The sequence below is a fragment of the Phodopus roborovskii genome, unplaced genomic scaffold (genome assembly GCF_943737965.1).
Source record: "Phodopus roborovskii unplaced genomic scaffold, PHOROB, whole genome shotgun sequence".
In the NCBI taxonomy this organism is placed as follows: Eukaryota; Metazoa; Chordata; class Mammalia; order Rodentia; family Cricetidae; genus Phodopus; species Phodopus roborovskii.
In genome coordinates this window covers 296,724-304,326 of record NW_026125958.1, presented here as the reverse complement: position 1 = coordinate 304,326, position 7,603 = coordinate 296,724, and the positions used below count along the sequence as shown (strand labels likewise).

The window sequence follows — 7,603 nt, the reverse complement described above, 5'->3', positions numbered from 1 at the left end:
TCCCCATAAAAAATAGTACTATGTTAAAAAAAAGTAGTATTGAGTGAGAAAGAAAACCACACAGAAGAGTAAATCATTTTTGTAAAAGATTAAAACACTATAATTTTCTTTATGTATACACAATAAAAATTCAAAGCATGAATGAAATACAGAACATATATAGCAATTTAAACTTAATGGTCACATGTGAAGAGTTTTGACACAAACATGCTAGAAGTTTAATGTCTATTAAATCCAGGTGCCTAAGTGTCACTTTGACAAATTTCTGAGTAAAAGACTTTGTACAGCTGCAGGTTAAAATTAAGAGGGGCAAACCGAAAACTTTATGTATGTTCAAGAACAAATAGTAAGCTTAAGGAGAAGGGGCTTATCACTAACTCCTACATCAGTGTAGCTTGGCAAGTCAGAAACCACTAAATATTTTCCAAGTAGTTGAATGAACAAAGGAAGAAAAGCTAGATGGATAAATAAGATGGAAAGGAAAAGATGTTTAAAGAAAAATGGGCATAATTAGCCTTTTCCAAGGCTCCATTATTCTGAATAGAGTAGAAGGAACATTGTACATTGCAATCTAGAAAGGAGGTATCCTTAGGGAAACTGCAAAAATTTGGCAAGTGTCTTTACATTTTTTTTTTTTTTTTGCTATACACAGAATCAGAATGCCATTGTTTGAATATGTAAAAGGCTGTTGTGACAAACTCCAAGAATGTATGATATGATGATATGTTTCTCCCAACAGAGCTATTTTGGCACCTAGTTGACAAAGACAATGACTACTACTACCTTTTTTTTTTTTTTGGAGATGGAATCTTACTACGTATCCCTGGCTGGCCTGGAACTTGCTATGTACACAAAACTGTCCTTGAACTCACAGAGATCCGCATGCCTTTGCCACCTGAGTGCTGGGATTAAAGGTGTGTGTCATCACATTCAGGCTAGAATACTTCTTAAAACTTGAGTTAGGCCACTGGCTGGGAAATCAATGTCAAAAAAACATTAAGTATTTAGAATGCAGGTAGGAATTTACTGGTTTAAGTACAGTAGCAGTAGTAGGTTCTCCTCTAAAACCCATGACCTCACTAGTCCTGGAGAACTGCCGAGGTTTCCAGTATCAGACATGATTTCCTTCCTGATGATCAGGCTTTAAATCCAACGAGAAAGCTGTTGGTTACTATCAAAATATGTGTCACTCTTGAACCTTTAGAGATGTCTTGTCATGCTGGTTTATATTATGGCTCACAGGTATCACATCTGAGTAGAATTACTGGTTGCATCACTCTCTTGGCAGCTTGTAAAGTACTTTCTGGCCCTCAAAGATAAAGCTTTCAAATCAGATCCAGTGGGGCTCTCAATACCCCTTATGCCCACAGAGAAGTGGCTTTCACCCCTCAAAGAAGCTTCTTTTGCAGCAGACAGAGACCACTGCAAAAAGCACCACCTTGTCAAAATGTAGAGAGCAACTGATCATGGGCTGCCCAGCCCCAACTCTATCTACAAAACAACCCCTATATCCTAGGGATCAGGGAACATTGTGGGAGAGGGGTGTGAAAATATTTTAAGGACCAGAGGACCAGTAAATCCTTTGAAAGACAATATCTTCTAGATAGGACACAGAAATTACACCTAAGAAATCTCAACATTATGGCTGCTTTAGCAAGACTTGAATAATGACACCAGTTGACTTGGCAACATGGATGAAGGAAATGTCATGGGACCACACCCCCAGATGAAGACGTACAGACAGTTAACGACTGCCAAGCGAGGGAAAACTAGTCTTCCTCATGGAGGTGCCCCTAACTAATTATCTAGTACCAAGTGATTAACCCTGAAATCATATACACATAAGCAATACTAAGCAGAAGTGGTATGTTGTATTTATACATATATGTGAAACAGTTTTAATTGTTGTCCTGACATGGTATCAAATATTATCTAGATGAAATTTAGTACCTGTTTGTATAATTTTAAATAATGAAAAATTAGATCCTATTAATGGTAAGCATTCCATACCTCTTAATGTCCTATTAGTAAGCACAGTTTAAATATTATCAAGAGCCGTAGATATGGCTCAGTGGGTGTATTGACTAGTTTATGTCAACTTGACATAAGCTAGAGTCATCAGAGAGGAGGGACCTCAATTGAGAAAATGTGTCCTGAAGTTGGGGCTGTAGGCAAATCTACAGGGCATTTTCTTAGTTAGTGATTGATTGTGGAGGACCCAGCCCATTGTTGGTGGTAAAGTGGTCCTGGGTTTTATTAGAAAACAGACTGAGCAAGCCATTAGGAAGGAACTCCTCCATGGTGTCTGCTTTGGCTCCTGCTTCCAGGTTCCTGCCCTGACTTCCTTCAATGATGAACAGTGATACGGAAGCACATAAGCTAAACAAACCCTTTCCTTCCCAAGTTGCTTTGCTCATAGTGTTTTATCATAGCAATAATAACAAGAAGGAAAACAGTGGGTAAGAGCTGTAACCTGAGCATATGACAGAGTGGGTGCAGAGGCAGGCAGATCCTGGGAGCTTGATGGCCAGCTGGTCTGGCCAGTAGATAAAGCAGGAGTGCACATACCGGAACACATATGCATGCATAACCATAACACACATACACACTCACATGTGTGCAGGCATGCATTCCAGCACACATACTATACTACACATGGTATACTATCTATTACTATAATTTTAAGGACCATTAAAATAAAATACTCATAGTTTTAGAAACTATATCATTATTTATACTAAATGAAACAATCTCAAGACCATTAAAATAAAATACCCATAGTTCTGGAAACTATCCCATTATTTATACTAAATGAAACAATCTCTATAAAATATTTGTGAAAGTTTACTAAATTATCTTATGCTATTTTAAATAAAGTAAATAAATCTACAAAACAACCCCTAATACCCTAGGGGTTGAGATTTCTTAGGTATAATTTCTGTGTCCTATCTAGAAGATACTGTCTTTCAAAGGATTTACTGGTCCTCTGGTCCTTAAAATATTTTCACACCCCTCTCCCACAATGTTCCCTGATCCCTAGGGTATAGGGGTTGTTTTGTAGATAGAATAAAGTTTTGAATAAAGTCTATCCACCTGTAATATCATAATGGGTTATTTAGTGATAGATATTTCATCTATAAATATTCCTTAAAATAATCTGAATCCTGAGAATAGTTTGAGAGTTTCAAAAAATATGCTACAGACTCACTAAATTTGGAGCTATTTATTACATACATATAATCTCTTCTTTCTTTCTGAGCATTGGTGTATGTACATAGGACATACTGTCCTTCTATCTTGTCAACACAGGGTTAGTTCTAGATACACACAGAAAGGAAATTCAGAAGTACATGCGTATCTTCATCTTGCAAAATATCTGCAGCCAGAACAAGCTTCTAAACAATATCTCACATGTGCAATGCCATAGAAGGACAACATGAATTGCCTGATTCTGTGAATGACACTTCAATTGATGCTAGTTTTGGGAAAGTATTCTGCACAGAGTCAGGTTAGATGTAGAAACAGATGTCTGTTTAGAAAAAGACAGTTCTACACAAGCCTTGATTTTTAACTTAAAAAATGGATTAATCCTGCTTATACAAAAATACAATTACTAAAATTATAACAATTTCAACTAAAAGCCATTGAAAATTACTCATAAAACACAATATAGAATTTTCTCAACAGACAATATGGATGCTGCAGAATTATTGTTTAGGTATCTAAAGTAACACTGAGCATACCTAATTTTAAAATCTGAAAGCCAAAATGCTCTCAAATCTGAAACGTTTTAAAACTGCAGGTACTGGAATTTTAGGGTAAAGTGTATGCAGATGTTCTCAGATCAGAACTCCAAAATCAGAAACACTTATGGCCCTAAACATTTCAGATAAGGGATACCTAATCTGATAACAGAAATTTACTTTACTGATACCGAATATATTCTTATCCTCAATAAGAAACAAGGGAGCAGACATGGAGAACAATTGTGATGATGTGAGGGGAGTGTGTGGTATGGGAATGGCTCTCAGAAGGGGATAGAAACTAATCAGAGGGAGACCCAAAGCTTTGTTAGTTAAGGTATGCATGGTTTTGAAAAGCTTCCAAGGTGACTGTCATAAATCCCTCTCTCTGAGAGATAATCACTGCAAATAAAGGAACCATCACAAAAAGCCTCAAGACGGAAGAGATGGCTTAATGAAAATTGCTGTGCAAATTTAAAATAAAAAGCCAATTTACAACATCACCTTGTATCACATTAAAGCAATTATAAGTTAGTTGTAAATAAAGAGGCCATAAACATTTAAAAATCACAGATGCCAAGATCATCTGTGGATGATTAGAAATAGAAAACTTGGAGTAATTTTCTATTAATGCAATGATTGCAATCTCTAGAGAGAAATGTCCATGTCATGGCCTGGCTGAGCGGCTGCTGCAGTGCCATTTAGCTCTGTGTGGGTCTGCAGATGAAGACTCAGTGAGCTGCATGGGTGGTAGGAACAATGAACACAGATCTGGAAAGGAGATACGAGGTTGGTCCTGAATTTTCACTTTGTCTCTTACTTCCTTCCTTCATGTTCATAAGCAACTGGATGGGGATCAAAGCAAAACAGTATTCATGAGCCCTTCATTCTGCTAGTGTTTCCCATGCACTGTAGCACTGTACTGTGGGGTGTAAGTGGCAGCTGTATTTAGCCAGGGAATGCAAACGGAGGAGCTTTCATTCCTCACACAGACACTCACCATGGCAATTGCTAAGATGTCTTTATATGTTCTTGTGTACACATCCATGTGCATGAATGTGCGCAGGTGCATACTGGAAGCCAGGTCAGCATGAGGTGTCTTCCTCAATCACTTTCCACCTTATTTCTGAGACAAGCTCACCCACTGAATCTGGAATTCTGATTAGGCTAGACTGGCTGGCCAACAAGGCCTAGGGTCCCTCCTGTCTCTGCCTCCCTAACTCTGGGATAGTAAGTGTGTACTGTCATGCCCAATGTTTTCATGTGGGTGCAGGAAATTGAACTCAAGTATTAATGCTTGTGTGGTGAGCAATTTATTGACTGAGTCATTTCCCCAAGACCCCAAGATGATATTCATCCAAAACCAACCCCATCCCCAAAAATCTCCAACCTCCCCAAACCTTAAAGTACTCCTAACATGTATTTAGGGCAAAAACTTTTGTTTATCAAAACTGTATCATGCCCAAATCTCCAAACCTTCAAGACTGGATTTCTGGCTGTCACACATTTGTCTATCTTGCAAGCTCAACCTGAATCTTGAAAGCTAAATGAGAGCAAACTCATAGAGGTAGAACAAATACAAAAATAAAAGTAAAGTAGTATATTTTAGCTGAATTAATTTTGTTTTGAGTTCGTAAAACACACAAAGAATCACCATAAAATGAGTTTTTAAGTTACAGTTTAGATATGTGTGTCTCTTCGAGCTTTGATCACTTAGGGAATCTACTTTAGGAGTAACGGTTAGTTAGTAGCTATCATATTGGTCACTTCACATATTAAATTTTGCCCAGTATGTTTATTGATTAACTATTACTGCTTTCTTGAAACAGGACAGTTATATTTAGTACAGGCTGGCCTTAACCTTGTGATCTTACTGTTTAGTCACACTGGGATTTTACAGGTGTGCATTGTTATGTCTGGCTAAGTTTTTTTTTTTTAATTATAAACATTTTTAAAGGTGGGAGAATCTACACAACAATGGACAGGTTTGCCTATGATGCAAATTTAACATATTAATGTTTTGGTCTTACTTAAAAGTTGTCTCGCTGGGCATGGTGTTGCATACCTGTAGTCCCAGCCATTCAGGAGATTGAAGCAAGAAGATTGAAAAATCAAGGCCAGCTTGGGCTACACAGTGAGTTCAGGGCCATCTGGGGGTGACACCGTGAGACCTTGCTTAACATAGAAGGTGGTGATAATACCCATGTACACAATTCAAAGTTAGATATACTAAAGCTTACCCCACAGCATCCCCCACAGTGTACTTTCTAAAGTTAATATATATCTTTTCAATGTATATTTTTGCACTTTTATAACACTTATGTGCATAACAAGATACACTTTTTGTTTTAAAAGTTTACATGTGGTATAACTACTACTTTACCATTTTATTTTATTTTAACTTCTATAGTTTCTTTTTTACAATTATTTTTATTTTAAGTGCATTGGTGTTTTTCCTGCATGCATGTCTGTATGAGGATGTTAGATCTCCTAGAACTGGAGTTACAGACAGGTGTGAGCTGCCATGTGAGTGCTGGGAATTGACAATGGGTCCTCTGAAGATCAGCCAGTGCTCTTAACCACTGGGCCATCTCTCCAGCTCCTTTTTTTTTTTTAACCATTTTATAAACTTTCACCCACTAAAGTCTTGCTTGTGTATGTATCTAACACAGAGGCTTTATTTCTTTTCCCAGATGAAGCATTTTAGGATGCATTTCCTCTACCAATGGGCACTTCGGTGGTTTCCAGTTTTTCTGTTAGTGGGAAGCATGATGAAGAGCAGTCTTCTGTTCACCCAGGGTCCTTGCATGGAGGTTCCTTAGAGTTGACATCTACAAGCAACAATGCCGGGCTGAAGTACTACCCAGGTCTTCAGTATGTCCCAGTTGTGATCATTTATTTTCCAAAGCAATTTTACTACTTATATACCAAATCTCACAACTAAGTAGAAATGAGCTCCAAGCTGCCCACATCCTTGCCAATACTTGATTTCATCACACTCTACTTTTTGTCAGTCAGATAGGTATAAGATAGTATCTCCTTGTGGCTTCAGTGTGCCCTTTCCTGATCACTAAGGCAAAGAAACATCATCTCCTTTAACACTTCCCGCAGCAGGTTTTTTCCTTTGGTAAACAAATGGTCTGTTCATAGTTGTACCCCCCCACCTCCTCTGTAGTTGTTTAACTTCCTAACCAAATAGTCATCAGAGAGGCTTCACCCAGATGATGGAAACAGATGCTGAGACCCACAGACAAACACTGGACACACCATAGGGAATGCTGTGGAAGAGGGGGAGGAAAGATTATGAGAGTCAGAGGGGCATGGACACCACAAGAAAACTGAGAATCGATTATGAGAGTCAGAGGGGCATGGACACCACAAGAAAATTGAGAACCAACTAACCTGGGCTTGCAGGGGCTCACAGAGACTGAACTGCCAACCAGAGTGCTTGGATGGGTCTGACCTAGGCACTGCACACATGTTAGAGTTGTATAATTAGGTCTTCTTGTGGGACTCCTAACAGAGGGATCAAAAGCTGTATCTGACTCTGTTACCTGCTTTTGGGACCCTTTCCTCCTACTGGGTTGCCTCCTTCAGTCTTAATAGCAGAGGAGGTGCCTAGTTTTACTGTAGCTTGATAAATCATGTGATGGGGGATAGCCTTCTGTATGATGTGAATATATGTTTCTGTTACTGGTTGATAAATAAAGCTATTTTGACTAATGGGCAGACAGGATGTAGCCAGGCAGGAAGTATGGGTGGGTGGGGGGGGCTACCAGACTAGGAGAATGCTGGGAGGAGGAAAGCAGAGAGTGAGTCTCAAAAGGAGATGCCATGTAGCTGCCGAGGAATAGGAGATC

The 7,603-nt window shown here is 38.6% G+C and overlaps 1 protein-coding gene across 13 annotated transcripts in view; it reads right to left on the bottom strand.

Annotated features, from left to right (window-relative positions):
* Cask (calcium/calmodulin dependent serine protein kinase) overlaps positions 1–7,603 on the bottom strand; it is a 309,975-nt gene that overhangs the window by 121,283 nt on the left and 181,089 nt on the right. The window lies entirely within an intron of this gene.